The sequence below is a fragment of the Monodelphis domestica genome, chromosome 1, assembly GCF_027887165.1.
Source record: "Monodelphis domestica isolate mMonDom1 chromosome 1, mMonDom1.pri, whole genome shotgun sequence".
Taxonomy (NCBI): Eukaryota; Metazoa; Chordata; class Mammalia; order Didelphimorphia; family Didelphidae; genus Monodelphis; species Monodelphis domestica.
Genome location: NC_077227.1, coordinates 680,677,463 through 680,691,994, shown reverse-complemented (window position 1 = coordinate 680,691,994; position 14,532 = coordinate 680,677,463). Strand labels below are relative to the sequence as shown.

The 14,532-nt window shown below is 37.1% G+C and overlaps 1 pseudogene; it reads right to left on the bottom strand.

Annotated features, from left to right (window-relative positions):
* Positions 1-4,482: 4,482 nt before the first annotated feature.
* On the bottom strand, positions 4,483-12,604 carry LOC130457397 (splicing factor, proline- and glutamine-rich-like; annotated as a pseudogene).
* Between the last annotated feature and the right edge of the window lie 1,928 nt (positions 12,605-14,532).

The following is a 14,532-nucleotide window of genomic DNA, read 5'->3' as shown; positions in this document are numbered from 1 at the left end:
ATGAGCTGATGCTCATAATGAATGATAAAGATAGCAATATGTATATATTCATAATATTATTAAATTTATTCCCCATCTTATTTACAGTGTATATGTATATGACAATGAATGTATATCTGTATATTTGTGTGTATATATGTGCATAATGCATATATATTGTACTTGAATATGCATATTAGGGGTAAATGAAAGATCAAGAAGGAATAAAATTTCTAGGTAGGTTCAATGAGATTACAGGGAGATTATAATAGAGGACTTAGTTTCATCTAGAGGATACAATTCAACTCACATTTCAGTCTGAAGCTAGCTATATACAATTTCTTTTCTTTTTTATTATCATGTAAAACACCATTCCATATTGGTCATTGTTGTAAGCACACACTCATACAGAACCAAAACCCCAAAATTAAACCTTAAATACACTGATGTGAAAGACAACTCCCACAGTTCTTTCTCTGGAAGTGGATAGCATTCCCCATCATAAGTCTTTCAAGATGGTCCCAGATCATTGCATTACTAAGAGTAGACAAGTTTTTTACAGATAATCATTGTCCTATATTGCTATTATTGTTTATAGTGTTCTTCCAGTTCTCTATTTTGCTCTGCATCAGTTCTTGCAGATGGTTCCAATTTTTTTTTCCCAAAATCATCTTACTTATCATTTCTTAGAGCACAGTAGTATTCTATTACAAGTATGCACATTTTTTCAGCCATTCCCCAATTGATGAACATCCCTTCAATTTCCAATTCTTTGCCACCACAAATAGAGCAGCTGTAAATATTTTATTGAAAATTTTTAATAGAAAAATAATAAAATTCATTTGGGAGAACAACAGGTCAGGAATATCAAGAGAACTAATTTAAAAAAATGTGAAGGATGGAGACCTAGCAGTATCAGATCTCAAACTGTACTATAAAGCAGCAATCATCAAAACAATTTTGTATTGACTGAGGAATAGAGTGGTAGATTATTGGAGTAGATTAGATGCACAATATAGAGGGGTAAACGACCTTAGCAACCTAGTGTCCGATAAACCCCCAAATCCCAGCTTCTGGAATAAGAATTCACTACTTAACAAAAACTGCAGGGAAAATTAGAAAACAGTGGAGGTCCTGAAATAGTCTGAATTCAGGGTACATTATTTTGCCCTACTTGGTTTTTAATAACAACCAAACTGCTATTAATATGAAGTATATTTTGGTAGATTTTTTATCTTAAATTCTAATTTTTTCCATAATTCATGTAAATACAATTTGTAATATATATTTTCTGACTCTTTGAAATCCAAGTTCTCTTCCTCCCTCTTGCCCATGCCCCCTTTTCAAGAAGGTTGGTAATGATATAGATTGTATATATATTATCATTTAATACATATATCATGTATTAAAAAAAAGATATATATTGTTTACACTAGAGAAAAATTCAAAGAGGAAATCAAGTTAAGAATGAGAATGGTATTTTTCAATCTGCATTCAGACTCTTCCATTCCTTCTATGTTCCTTTTTTGTCCTGAATTCCTTGGATCCTTTCCATGTGGATAATAATAAGATTATTCATTGTGGGTCATCATACACTATTGTTATTACTGTGTACAGTGTTCTCCTGGGTCTGCTCGCTTCACTTTGCATCAATTCATGTCCTTCAGAGTTTTGGGGGGAATTAAATTTGGCATTTCTTATGGCACCATAGCATTCCATCACAATCATAAAGCAAAACTTGTTCAGCCATTTCCTAATTGATGGATATCCCCTCAATTTACAACTCTTTCCCACTATAAAAGAGAAAATAAAAATATTTGTGCACAGGTAGGTTCTTTTTCCCTATCTTTAATGTCTTTGGGATTCAGAGAGTAGCAGCATTGATGGTTCAAAGTTTGATGATCCTTTCAACTTGGTTCCAGACTGCTCTCCAGATTCATTGTATAAGTTCAAATCTCCACTAGCATTAGTGTCCCAATCTTTTCCACATCCCTTCCAACATTTATCATTTTCCTTTTTTTGTTGTTGTTGTTACATTAGCCAGTTCATTGGTTATAAAGTGATACTTCAGAGTTGTTTTAATTTGCATTTTTCTAATAGTGATATGGAGTATTATTTCATATGACTAATTTCTTCATCTGAAAGTTGTCAATTCAGTTTTTTCAATTGGGGAATTTTTTGTATTTTTATGTATTTGACTTGGGTCTCTTTTAAGAAATGAAGCCTTTGTCAGAGACACTTGCTTTAAATATTTTTTTTTCCTCAGATTATTGTTTGCCTTCTAATCTTGGTTCAACTTTTGTTTGTACAGAAACTTTTTAATTTAATGTAGTCTAAGTTCTCTATTTTATATCCAATAATATGATCTATGTCTTGTTTTGACCTAAATTCTTTCCTTATCCATAGGACTACCAGGTAAAGATTTTTTGTTCCCTAATGAGGTATCATCTTTATTTCTTAATCATGTATCAATTTGACTTTATTTTGGTATATGGTATAAGGTGTTAACCTATGCCTAAATTCCGCCATACCATTTTCCAATTTTCCTAGTAGTTTTTGTTAAATAATGAGTACTTTTTCCAAAAGCTTGGATCTTTGGATTTGTCAGACACTAGGGTACCATGGTCATTGACCATCTGTAATGAATGATTAATGTATTCCATTGATCCACCACTATATTTCTTAATCAGGAGCAGATTACCAAGGTTACTACTTTATTTTAGTTTGAGATCTGGTATAGCTAGATCATATATGATTGAGGACCCGAAGGGGAAAGAAATAAACCTAAACAGGTACAGAATAGTCCGTGGGCAAAATGATAATTAGGAGAGAAGAAACACCATAAAACATTATTTAAAAATAACCTCATAATTATAAGTCCTTAAATTAGTATTGGCATACTCCAAAATGAGGTTATTCTTAATTGAGTCAAGTACTCCTGGGTATTATAATAGCTAATAATAATGCCCAATATGTATATAGAACTTCATCTGTGCCAGGCACTGTACTAAGCACTTTATAATTGTTTTCTCATTTGATCCTTACAATCACTCTGGGATATTAGCATTATTATTTACCAAGTTTTGCAGATGAAAAAACTGAAGCAAACAAGGGTTAAGTGAATTGCCCAGGGTTGCAGAGCTATTAAGTATCTAAGGTAAGATTTGAGCTCAGAGTTGAACCTTGATATCAGGTCTAACACTACCCACTCCTACCACCTAGCTGCTCCAACTATTCTTTTTGTTTGTTGTATTTTTATGAATTTGAACTTTTTATGATTAAAAATAAATTTCTTCAATAATTCTGGCTTTTCTTCATTGGTCTGTGTATTTCCAAAACACTGCTCTCTTCCTTGATCCTATTTAATTTGTTGGGTGGGTTACCATGACTCATTGTATATGTGTTTGTATTGTATTGCAAAACTCAATGGATGAGCACTGTTTTCAGCTTACACTAATCACTTTTATGATGGGACTTCCCATCATGGAACCACTAAGGGTTGTTTGTAGAATTACAAGGCTGGCCTCAAAACCAATGACACCACCATATATGGGTGGAAATTTCTTCTGGCTTCCCTGAACCATAGGGACCTCCCATGATCATTGATACTATACCTCCCATTCTTATCACTTGTTCACATTGTGAAGACTGGATTTAGCTATCTCCTGATTGTAACAATGAAGATACTTAGCTCTTTCTTTATTGGGAAGATTGGATTGTAATCCACAATCTATTTTTTTTATTTTAATCCCCAAAAGATGATAACTCAGTATTTGAAGTAGATGTACTCATTTTAACTACAAAAAGGTGTTAAATAAATACAAAAGGTGAACTAACCAAAAAAAGGTGTTATGTAACCCAAAAAGATATAATCTAACCAAAGGTGTGAACTAAAGAGTGGGCAGTCCTGGAGAAAAGTGTTTGCTGTGTTTGCTGTGATTGGTAGATGTAAAATTTAGGGGAGATGACAAAAGAGAAAAAGAGCTTTAAAAAGAGGACAAAAGGTCAGAAGAAGATATTCAATTAGATTCATATTTCAATTTGAGTTTCGAGTTGGAGAAGTATCTCTGACTCAGTGTTGGTCTTTGAGGAGCGACCAGAAGACAGACACACAGACTTCTTTCCATTTAGGTTGTCACTGTAGGTGAGTGAAAGGCTGACTTGATGACCCTGCATTTCTCTTCCTCTGGTTGGGGCTTAGAAATTCTAATTGATATCAGAAGGAGCCAGAGTGTTTTCTCTCTCTCTCTCATTTCTTAATATCTTCCTCCTATTGTAAATATTATAAATAAACTACCATAAATTCCATTTACTTTAGTAATTCATTTTGGGATTTAGAAATTAAATCCCTGGCAACCACCTAATTAAATATTCAGAATGCAACCACAATTAAATTTAACAACATGAATCCATGTAATTGATCTGATAACTTTCTTCTCTCTGATATCTCCTTTGCTCTTCCATCTTATATTGGGTGAATCATCATTTAATTTTCTCTTCTACTCACTCTTCCTCTTGCCTTAATGGCATTTCTTTACTTCTTGTGTTTCTTTTTCTTTTTTATTTCAAATTTTTCAAAATGTCTCATATCTTTAGCTTACATTTTTAATGTCTATATAATAAATCTGGCCCATAAATGTCCTAATTCTTCCCTACCCTCACTGCATTACAGAAGGTATCATCTGGGAAACCCACATGTTCATATAAATTAAGTCTTCCATATTTTCATCTTTCAGTTTACTTTCTGGAAGTAACATTCACAATTCATTCTTCCAGCTTCCATAATTGCAGCTGTGCATAATATTTTCTTGGATCTACTCATTTTAATGTTCATTTTCTCCACTTCTGTATTTCTTTTTTTTTTAACAGATATTTCAGTTTAATATCCAATCATCTTCTGTTGATCTGTGTCCATTTAAATTGGTGTTTGTTAAGTTCAGAATTTTTTTTAAAATATATTTTATTTGATCATTTCCAAGCATTATTCGTTAAAGACATAGATCATTTTCTTTTCCTCCCCCCCCACCCCCCCATAGCCGACGCGTAAGTCCACTGGGCATTAGATGTTTTCTTGATTTGAACCCATTACTTTGTTGATAGTATTTGCATTAGATATTCAGGCAGTTGCTTTTTCTCGGTGTTTCCACTCCCATAGTTTATCCTTTGCTTATGAATGGTGTTTTTTTCTCCTGGATCCCTGCAAGTTGTTCAGGGACATTACACCGCCACTAATGGAGAAGTCCATTACGTTCGATTATACAACAATGTATTAGTCTCTGTGTACAATGTTCTCCTGGTTCTGCTCCTCTCGCTCTGCATCACTTCCTGGAGGTTGTTCCAGACTCCATGGAACTTCTCCACTTTATTATTCCTTTTAGCACAATAGTATTCCATCACCAACATATACCACAGTTTGTTCAGCCATTCCCCAATTGATGGGCATCCCCTCGGATTTTCCAGTTTTGGGCCACCACAAAGAGCGCAGCTATGAATATTTTTTTTAAATATATTTTATTTGATCATTTCCAAGCATTATTCGTTAAAGACATAGATCATTTTCTTTTCCTCCCCCCCACCCCCCATAGCCGACGCGTAAGTCCACTGGGCATTAGATGTTTTCTTGATTTGAACCCATTGCTTTGTTGATAGTATTTGCATTAGAGTGTTCATTTAAAGTCTATCCTCTGTCATGTCCCCTCAACCTCTGTATTCAGGCAGTTGCTTTTTCTCAGTGTTTCCACTCCCATAGTTTATCCTTTGCTTATGAATGGTGTTTTTTTTTCTCCTGGATCCCTGAAAGTTGTTCAGGGACATTACACCGCCCCTAATGGAGAAGTCCATTACGTTCGATTATACCACAGTGTATTAGTCTCTGTGTACAATGTTCTCCTGGTTCTGCTCCTCTCGCTCTGCATCACTTCCTGGAGGTTGTTCCAGTCTCCATGGAACTTCTCCACTTTATTATTCCTTTGAGCACAATAGTATTCCATCACCAACATATACCACAGTTTGTTCAGCCATTCCCCAATTGATGGGCATCCCCTCGTTTTCCAGTTTTGGGCCACCACAAAGAGCGCAGCTATGAATATTTTTGTACAAGTCTTTGTGTCCATTATCTCTTTGGGGTACAGACCCAGCAGTGCTATGGCTGGGTCAAAGGGTAGATATTCTTTTGTCGCCCTTTGGGCATAGTTCCAAATTGCCCTCCAGAATGGTTGGATCAGTTCACAACTCCACCAGCAATGAATTAATGTCCCTACTTTGCCACATCCCCTCCAGCATTCATTACTTTCCTTTGCTGTTATGTTAGCCAATCTGCTAGGTGTGAGGTGATACCTCAGAGTTGTTTTGATTTGCATCTCTCTGATTATAAGAGATGTAGAACACTTCTTAATGTGCTTGTTAATAGTTTTGATTTCTTTATCTGAGAACTGCCTATCTATTTCCCTTGCCCATTTATCAATTGGAGAATGGCTTGATTTTTTGTACAATTGATTTAGCTCATTATAAATATGAGTAATTAAACCTTTGTCAGAGGTTTCTATGAAGATTTTTTCCCAATTTGTTGTTTCCCTTCTGATTTTAGTTATATTGGTTTTGTTTGTACAAAAGCTTTTTAGTTTGATGTAGTCAAAATTATTTATTTTACATTTTGTGATTCTTTCTATATCTTGCTTGGTTTTAAAGCCTTTCCCCTCCCAAAGGTCTGACATGAATACTATTCTGTGTTTACCCAATTTACTTATGGTTTCCTTCTTTATGTTTAAGTCACTCACCCATTTTGAATTTATCTTGGTGTAGGGTGTGAGGTGTTGATCTATTCCTAGTCTCTCCCACACTGTCTTCCAATTTTCCCAGCAGTTTTTATCGAATAGTGGATTTTTGTCCCAAAAGCTGGGATCTTTGGGTTTATCGTATACTGTCTTGCTGAGGTCGTTTTCCCCCAGTCTATTCCACTGATCTTCCTTTCTGTTTCTTAGCCAGTACCAAATTGTTTTGATGACTGCTGCTTTGTAATATAGTTTGAGGTCTGGGACTGCAAGGCCCCCATCATATGTGTTTTTTTTCATTATTTCCCTGGATATCCTTGATCTTTTGTTCTTCCAAATGAACTTTGTTATGGTTTTTTCTAAATCAGTGAAGAAGTATTTTGGTAGTTCAATGGGTATGGCACTAAATAGATAAATAAGTTTGGGTAGGATGGTCATTTTTATTATATTGGCTCGTCCTATCCATGAGCAGTTAATGTTTTTCCAATTGTTCAAGTCTAGTTTTAGTTGTGTGGCGAGTGTTTTGTAGTTGTGTTCATATAGTTCCTGTGTTTGTCTTGGGAGATAGATTCCTAGGTATTTTATTTTGTCTAAGGTGATTTTGAATGGGATTTCTCTTTCTAGTTCTTGCTGCTGAGCTGTGTTGGAGATATATAGAAAAGCTGATGATTTATGTGGGTTTATTTTGTATCCTGCAACTTTGCTAAAGTTGTTGATTATTTCAATTAGCTTTATGGTTGAATCTCTAGGATTCTTTAAGTAGACCATCATGTCATCCGCAAAGAGTGATAACTTGGTCTCCTCCTTGCCTATTCTGATGCCTTCAATTTCTTTATCTTCTCTAATTGCTACTGCTAGTGTTTCTAGTACAATGTCAAATAGTAGAGGTGATAATGGGCATCCTTGTTTCACTCCTGATCTTATTGGGAATGCATCTAGTTCATCCCCATTGCAGATGATATTAGCTGTTGGTTTTAGATATATACTGTTTATTATTTTTAGGAATGACCCTTCTATTCCTATGCTTTCTAGTGTTTTTAATAGGAATGGATGTTGTATTTTATCAAAGGCTTTTTCTGCATCTATTGAGATAATCATGTGGTTCTTGCTAGTTTGCTTGTTGATGTGGTCAATTATGTGGATGGTTTTCCTAATGTTGAACCAGCCCTGCATCCCTGGTATGAATCCTACTTGATCATGGTGAATGATCCTTCTGATCACTTGCTGGAGTCTTTTTGCTAGTATCCTATTTAAAATTTTTGCATCTATATTCATTAGGGAGATTGGTCTATAGTTTTCTTTCTCTGTTTTTGACCTGCCTGGTTTTGGAATCAGTACCATGTTTGTGTCGTAAAAGGAGTTTGGTAGAACTCCCTCTTTGCTTATTATGTCAAATAGTTTGTATAGTATTGGGGTTAACTGTTCTCTGAATGTTTGATAGAATTCACAGGTGAATCCATCAGGCCCTGGGGATTTTTTCTTAGGAAGTTCTTTGATGGCTTGATGGATTTCAATTTCTGATATGGGATTATTTAAGAATTCTATTTCCTCTTCTGTTAGTCTAGGCAGTTTGTATTTTTGTATATATTCATCCATTTCTCCTAAATTGGTGTATTTATTGCCATATAATTGGGCAAAGTAATTTCTAATGATTGCCTTAATTTCCTCCTCATTGGAGGTGCTGTCCCCCTTTTCATCTTTAATGCTGTGAATTTGCTTTTCTTCCTTCCTTTTTTTAATTAGATTGACCAGTACTTTGTCTATTTTGTTTGTTTTTTCAAAGTACCAGCTTCTTGTCTTATTTATTAAATCAATAGTTCTATCACTTTCGATTTTATTAATTTCTCCCTTAATTTTTAGGATTTCTAATTTGGTTTTCTGCTGGGGGTTTTTAATTTGATCGCTTTCGAGTTTTTTCAATTGCATTTCCAATTGATTGATCTCTGCTCTCCCTTGTTTGTTAATATGAGCTTTCAGGGATATGAATTTGCCTCTGATTACCGCTTTGGCTGCATCCCAAAAGGTTTGAAAGGATGTTTCGCCATTGTCATTTTCCTTGATGAAATTATTAATTGTTTCTATGATTTCTTCTTTAGCTAAATGGTTTTGGAGTATCATATTGTTTAATTTCCAATTGGTTTTAGATTTGGTTTTCCATGTACCATTACTAATCATTATTTTTATTGCCTTGTGATCTGAGAAGGCTGCATTCATTATTTCTGCTTTTTTGCATTTGTGTGCTATGTTTCTGTGACCTAATGTATGGTCAATTTTTGTGAATGTGCCATGTGGTGCTGAGAAGAAGGTGTATTCCTTTTTATCCCTATTTATTTTTCTCCATATGTCTATTAATTCTAATTTTTCTAAGATTTCATTCACTTCTTTTACCTCTTTCTTTTTTATTTTTTGATTTGATTTATCTAAATTTGATAATGGTTGGTTTAAGTCTCCCACTAGTATGGTTTTATTGTCTATTTCTTCCTTCAATTCTCCTAGTTTCTCCATTAGAAATTTGGGTGCTATATTATTTGGTGCATACATATTGATTAATGATATTTCCTCATTGTCTATAGTCCCTTTTAACAAAATATAATTACCTTCCCTATCCCTTTTGATCAGGTCTATTTTTGCATTGGCATTATCAGATATCATGATTACCACTCCTGCCTTCTTTCTATCAGTTGAGGCCCAGAAGGTCTTACTCCATCCTTTAATTCTGACCTTGTGGGTGTCAACCCGCCTCATGTGTGTTTCTTGAAGACAACATATGGTAGGGTTTTGGATTCTAATCCATTCTGCTATTCGTCTACGTTTTATGGGTGAGTTCATCCCATTCACGTTCAAAGTTATGATTGTCATTTGTGGACTCCCTGGCATTTTGATTGCCTTCCCTAATTCTAACCTTTTCTTCTTCGGCTCTACCTTTTAGTCCAGTGATTTACTTTGAAACAGTCCCCCTTGTCCCCTCCCTTGATGTTTCCCTTTTTAGTCCCTCCCTTTTTGTTCCCTCCCCCTCCCCCCTCTCTTTCCCTCCCTTTTTGTTCTCCCTCTCCCCCTCCCCCCCTTGGTTTTCCCTTCTCCTTACCCTTGTTGGGTAAGATAGAATTCAAGATCCCAATGGATCTGGATGTTTTTCCCTCTCAGAGTTGATTTCCCTGAGATTGAGGTTTAAGTAACCCCCCCTCTCTTCCTCTCCTTCTTGTAGGAGTTTTCTTCCCCTCCCCTTCCCATGTGAATCTTTGTGTGAGAATGATTATTCTATTTGGTCTTTCTTTACCCCCTATTTATACATTACATTTTCCCCACATATTAGTATACATAGGTTGATATAAATGTAGTCCTTATAGAAGAGAGTTTGAGTAAAAGAAGAAGATAACATTTTCCCCTTTCCTTAATATTTACCTTTTCAGGTATTCCTTGCTCTTTGATTTTCGGTATCAAACTTTCCACAGAGCTCTGGTCTTTTCTTTGCAAAAAGTTGGAAGTCTTCTATTTTGTTGAATGCCCATACTTTCCCCTGGAAGTATATAGTCAGTTTTGCTGGGTAGCTGATTCTTGGTTGGAGACCCAGCTCTCTTGCCTTTCTGAAGATCATGTTCCATGCCTTACGATCATTCAGAGTAGAACTTGCAAGGTCTTGTGTGACCCTGATTGGCATTCCTTTATATCTAAATTGTCTTTTTCTGGCTTCCTGTAAGATTTTTTCTTTTGTTTGATAGCTTTGGAATTTGGCAATTACATTCCTGGGAGTTGTCTTTTGGGGGTTTAGTGTAGAAGGTGTTCTGTGAGCTCTGTCAGTGGCTGTATTGCCCCCTTGTTCTAGAATCTCTGGGCAATTTTCTTTGATTATATCTTGTATCACCATGTCCAGTTTGGTGTTTATTTCTGGCTTTTCTGGGAGTCCAATTATTCTTAAATTATCCCTTCTCCCTCTATTTTCCAGATCTATCACCTTGTCGGTGAGATATTTTATGTTCTCTTCTAATTTCTTGGTATTTTGGCTTTGCTTTATTAATTCTTGCTCTTTTACACGATCTTTGTCTTCCAGCTGCCTGATTCTGGCCTTTAAAGCCTGGTTTTCCTTTTCAGTTTCATCATACCGGTTTTGTAGATGCGTGAATTTCTTTTGCATTATTTCCAACTTTTCCTCCCAGAAGGCTTCCATCTTTTTGATCATTTGTGATTCAAATTCTTCATAGGTTTGTGGAGAGTTTCCATTTCCTTTGGAAGGTTTTGGAGCATTTTCTTTTATATTATCTTCTATCTGCTCTGTATTTTGTATTTTGGCTCCATAGAATGTGTCCAAAGTCGCCCCTTTCTTCTTATTTTTCTTGGTATTTTGGGGCTTCTGTGATTCTGTGGAGTTTGCCATTTCTGAATGTGGAGGATTAGCTTTTCTTGTCTCTGTCTGGTGTTCAGAGGCTTTAGTCCTGGGAAGATGGTTCTATGAGCTTTCCCTGGGTGAAACTGAATATGCCTCACTGGAACTGGAATGGAAGGGTCGGACCACGTTGCTTTCCGGAATCGCTGGCGGTGAGGCTGTTTCGTCGGCCTGCGGGGGATGGGCTGCAGCTAACCCAAGCTCCAAGGGCAAGGACTTTCACTGAGACTTGGATAGCAGGATCCAGCCCGTGAGGCTGTCTTGCCAGCCCTGAGGGTTGCTGTTGTTTCGACCAGCTCTCGGGTAGAAGGCCCTGAGGGTTGTTGTTCCGAGGACCCTGCTCTCTGAGCCCAGCCGGGCTGCGGCTTCCGGGAGCCTTGGACTCTGCGCTCCTACCCCTGAGGTCCAAGTGATCTCGGGTTCTGGCTTTTGAGGGGAGCCGTACCTTTTGAACCGGGTCCAGGTCCAGGAGGAGGGTTCCCAGGGTCTGTGCTGTTGATCGTTTTGAATTTCGGCGCCTTAGGAGCTTATAGTTTGAGATCGGTCGGGAAGGGTTTTCCGGAGATCTGAACTTTAGCTTTCTCTAAGCCGCCATCTTAACCGGAAGTCCCACTTCTGTATTTCTTAATTGTAAAGTTCTTACATTCTTCTCAGATCTTCCTAATCCCTCATAAGATCCTTGAGTAAAAAAAAAAGATTTGCCTAATGCTCATGATAGGCATTTTCCATTTCACTTTCCAGTTTGTCTTTTTCATCTTTCAAGATTTTTTCAAACTATTCTCTTTGCTGATATTCCATCTCTAGGAGTATTCAAACTCAAAGGTGCCATATTGAGCAAAACATGAAAGGTTCACTCTCTCCATTTGATGCATTGGATTCTTCTATGCAAGCTTTTCATGAGACCATCTTAATCATCTACTTGATCAAGTGGTTCTACATTGATGAATTATCATGATGATGAATTATCAACAAAAACATTTCTTCACTGCATTTGTTCAATTGTTTTTCTTGCAGCTGGCTTTGAAATGAATTTGCCCATGACTTTCCCTTTGTATTTTCCACAGTTCTCCACAATTACAATTGCCTTTTCTTTAGGTCCAAATTGACCAAATGCTTCTTCCAGCAATTCATTGAAAAAATGTAGGGTGAAAGATTTTGCAGAGAGGGCACCCAGCATATGAGGCAAAAGTAACACAAAGTTTTTGCCTAATCCTGAGGTATGTCATCAAGGTCTGCTTTTGCAATTTCTATCAGGGCTCTAGATTACAGTTTTGGGAATCAAAATCCTTTGTCCTTGTTGATAAAGACTTTGCTAGGTTTTAATTTTTAGCAAATAATCTTTAAAGTCCTCATGTGTAATATCAGTTGGTAGAGTTCCAATAAATAACCCACATCTCTGTGGTTAAGTTTTTTCTCTAGTCCTCCTCAAGAGGGACAAATTTGCTTTAAAGGTCTGAGTTTGAGATCTCTTCATTGTGGGTCATGGGTTCACTGGGTGATGGTTCCTTGTTATGGATGTGGAGGAGAATGGGGGTACATTTGAGGTAGAGGACACCCCCAGATGTAGCTGACAATCCATATAAGGCAGTTGTGACTGGACCTTGAGGTCCTAGTGACTCTGGGGGCAGTGCCTACCAGGAAGAGATAGAGTCTGAGACAGATGATACCCACTGTGAACACAGGGCAGCTGCTAGAGGGAGGCCAGGCTTTAGTGAGTCTGGCAAGGACACCTGTTGCTGCACCACCACAGCTACCTGTTGTGCTTTTTGTGGCAATCGTACCTGTCTTGGTGAAGTTCTTAGACGTTTAGGTTCAAATGTGAAAAATTCATAGGGGCTTTTTTTTTTTAGTATCAAAGGGAAACTTTATTATCACAAAATTTAGCACCAAGGAGGGTCTAGACTTCTGCAGACAACTTTGGGAAAGCTTTTTTGGTGGTATCAGTATACCCAAATTCAAGTAAATGGGTCAGTGAGTTCTTTGACCAGTTAGAAAAACAGGATCCTTTTAGATCATCTTCTCTAGGGACCTAGGTCACAGTCTCACAGTCCGGGTGACAAAAAATAATGAAGAACATCTAGAAAAACAAGATGTGGTTGCCCCCTTCTACATGCTCAGTTTCTAATGGCTGCTAGGCATGAAAGAGACAAATATATCATTCCCTCTTCTTTTCTTTTATGGCAGGGGAAAAGAAAGGTAAGGGGCTGTGTTTAGTCAGTCTAGCTACTTCCTGCTGATATTGGGCAGTGTCATGGGACTCCTATCTCCTGCCATCCTGAAAGTCAGTGCAGCCTCATTAAATAATGTTTTGTGTTAAGGGGGAATAATTCAAGAAGCTGTAGATGGAATTTCTGGAGTCTAGAAGAAATAAACTTAACAAAGATGTTAAAAAAAACAAGGGCTACAAATGACACCTAGAAATAATATCACAAGGGAGAGATAAGGGTAAGGTTTAGGACAGTCAAAGCCCAGAACATTCAGGAGTTGGAAGAAGATAGATCATGAAACATCTCCTCAACAATGGTGATGATCAATTGTACTTATCCTAACTAGTTGCCACAGAAACAACAGTCTTCTCCTAGGAGGGTTCAAGTACCATCCTGAGATGCCTTAAAGGCATCAAGGTCAGGCATCTTTTTTGGGACTGATGTTGGAGTTTAAGGCCTCTAACCAGATTGTCAATGACTCTTGCCAACTGGGAGGAAAGTTCTGCAAACTATAAGAAGGACATAACAGTCTCAGCAACCACAGTGCCTCATGCCCCAGAGGTGGCCAGAGAAAAGAGCAGCAGCAAAAGAGGCAGAACCCTTCTGATTGGTGAAATGGGGTGAATGGAATAAGAGATCAAAGGTAACAGGGTAGTACCATCAAGAGTGATCATCACTGGCAGACCATATGTGAGAGTACAGGAACCTGCCCAGAAAAGGGGCAAGGTATGATAGAGATGTGATCCACATAGGAAAAACAGGCCACTTAGAAGGTCAAGTAGAGAAAGAGAGGGAAAGAGAAGATATTTCCCCCCTGAATAATTGGACCTGATCAAGTTCTGGGAAAACAATAAACTCATTCATGGATTTGTGGTAGAATTGAAGGTAGAGGTATGAAGGTTCTTGGTCTCATTGCCAGACCCATTTGAAAGGCCAAGGGAAAACCTCAAATAGAATTGCATAGAGTAATGTCCCAGGTATTCAATGGGATGCATTTATTGTGGCTGCCAGTAGGCGTAAGAATTAAATTAATATCCAATACTTCAAGAATTATATTTTTAAAGTTTATTATCTGACAAAATAGAACCATGTGACTAAGTTTTTCTACCTGCTCCAAATGTCTGCTCCACCAAAGCTGCCAATAGGAAGGAAAAGAGAGAGATACAGGGAACTCCACCTAATTTATATCCAGTCT